A 2,925-nucleotide genomic window follows, 5' to 3' on the forward strand; every position below is an offset into this window, starting at 1 on the left:
TCCAGAACATAGTCCTGTACCACTATGCCACACCTCTTATCCACTTGGCGAATGAAAAAAATCATGAGTTATTCATGTGAACTTCAATGAACAGGACACAGAGCACAATGCACATAATAGCATATAAAAACAGGTTGTAAAAACATGATATCGCCTGCTCAAATCCGTTTTCTGTCTCACTTGAATTTGCTCTTAATCAAGGTGACATAAGTTGCTGAAACTTGTGGAGCCAAATAAATAAAACTGTATTTTAATATTTTTGTTTTAATGGAGATGTGATCAGGTTTTATTGTGAAAATAAACCTGTTGAATTTTGGAACACACCCTGTGAGTATTTTCCTTTAGTATTCACTTTTGTAAGTTCTCCTTCACAGTATTTCGAAGGGAGACTTGCATCTTATTGGAGCTAACCCTGACAGCATCTCCTTCTAACAAGCATTCATCCTCTATTTTAGTCACCTTGTTGTGCTTTTGTTGTAATCTATTTAAAATATCTCATTTTGAATGCAACAAAACAACAAATTTAATTTCCCTTTAATCTAAAATGAAAAAGAGGTTAAAAAATTGTGGTCTTAGAACTACGAAGCCCCCTAAGGCACTTCCACAGCTTGATAAATGTATTCCTTAGTATTCGGAAAAAGGTGTAAGCCATGACTTCTTGTTACCTTTTACACGTTTTTCCATAATAAAGATGTTGTTTATAATTTAGCAGTTTCCATATCAGCTTTGTTCTTGGCTATATGTCCTCAAATGTTAGACCAGGATAAACCATTTTTTTTTAAATACAGGTAATGGACATATAGGTAAATCATTGATATATAAACAATACTTCTTCTTGAATCTGCAAAATGTCTAAAGGGCCACTCCTCAGGAAATATAATAAAATAGTACTATATTCGTCCAAGGGATGGTACATAAAATTTATTCTATATGAGTCCATGGGATGGTACAAAAATGGATCTATATAAGTCCAGGGGATGGTACATAAAAATGGTTCTATATGTTTCCAAGGGATAGTACATACAAAAATGATATATGACTCAAGGGGATGGTACATAAAATGTTTCTATATGAGTCCCAGGGATGGTACATAAAAATGGTTCTATTTGAATCCAGTGAATGGTACATCAATTTTTTTCTATATGTCTCCAAGGGATGGTACATAAACATGTTTCTATATGACTCAAAGGAATGGTACATATAAAGGTTTCCATATGTCTCCAAGGGATGGTACATAAAAATGGTTCTATATGACTCCAACAGATGGTACATAAAATGTTTCTATATGACTCCAGGGGATTGTACAAAAAATGTTTTTTTATGAGTCTAAGGGGTGGTACATAAAATGGTTTTATATGAGTCCAAGGGTTGGTACATAAAAATGAAGCGCAAGCACAATGATTCAGCATATCAAAACAAGAGTCACAATGGTGTATGTGCTGACAGATTTCAAGGTTTTCTGTGCTCATCAGTTCGAACTCAGCTGGTATCATGAATCTTCCTGCATGAGAGAATCTAAGTATAAAGCTATCTGCCCATGGAAGAAACTTAGATTTAGATTACAAGTCAAGCTCAAATGATAATGCACAATACTAAAAGTTTGATAATATTCCTGATTGTCTAGAATCCTACAGGCTTCCTTAACATAGTCTGAGGGGTCCTGTACCACTATGCCACCCCTCTTATCAGCTTGGCGAATGACCAAATCTGAGTTATTCTTTAGGGTTTCAAGGGCTCTACGTTCAACTTTATTTAAGTTATACTGGTATTTTAATTTCATAATCCTTCATTACACATTGTTGGAAGATGTCAATATTTGAAGTGTGGGATTTAGGTGGCATGAAATTAGAATGGGTTTCAAATCACTATCGGCTAGATTTAGAGTTTTGTCGGTAACGACCCGCGTAGCTAACGCTGGCTTTTTTCTGGCCGCACCTTTAAAATAACTATGGTATTGAGAGTCCACAGAAAGGCTGCGTTAGGCTCCAAAAAAGGAGCGTAGAGGCATATTTAACGCCACTGCAACTCTCGATACCAGAGTTGCTTACGGACGCAGCCAGCCTCAAAAACGTGCTCGTGCACGATTCCCCCATAGGAAACAATGGGGCTGTTTGAGCTTAAAAAAAACCTAACACCTGCAAAAAAGCCGCGTTCAGCTCCTAACGCAGCCCCATTGTTTGCTATGGGGAAACACTTCCTACGTCTGCACCTAACACTCTAACATGTACCCCGAGTCTAAACACCCCTAACCTTATACTTATTAACCCCTATTCTGCCGCCCCCGCTATCGCTGACCCCTGTATATTATTTTTAACCCCTAATCTGCCGCTCCGTAAACCACCGCTACTTACATTATCCCTATGTACCCCTAATCTGCTGCCCTAACATCGCCGACCCCTATATTATATTTATTAACCCCTAATCTGCCCCCCACAACGTCGCCTCCACATGCCTACACTTATTAACCCCTAATCTGCAGAGCGGACCGCACCGCTATTCTAATAAAGTTATTAACCCCTAATCCTCCTCACTAACCCTATAATAAATAGTATTAACCCCTAATCTGCCCTCCCTAACATCGCCGACACCTAACTTCAAACATTAACCCCTAATCTGCCGACTGGAGCTCACCGAAATTCTAATAAATGTATTAACCCCTAAAGCTAAGTCTAACCCTAACCCTAACACCCCCCTAACTTAAATATAATTTAAATCTGACGAAATTAATTAACTCTTATTAAATAAATTATTCCTATTTAAAGCTAAATACTTACCTGTAAAATAAACCATAATATAGCTACAATATAAATTATAATTATATTGTAGCTATTTTAGGATTAATATTTATTTTACAGGTAACTTTGTATTTATTTTAACCAGGTACAATAGCTATTAAATAATTAAGAACTATTTAATAGCTAAAAT

Source organism: Bombina bombina, chromosome 7 (genome assembly GCF_027579735.1).
Source record: "Bombina bombina isolate aBomBom1 chromosome 7, aBomBom1.pri, whole genome shotgun sequence".
NCBI classification, from domain to species: Eukaryota; Metazoa; Chordata; class Amphibia; order Anura; family Bombinatoridae; genus Bombina; species Bombina bombina.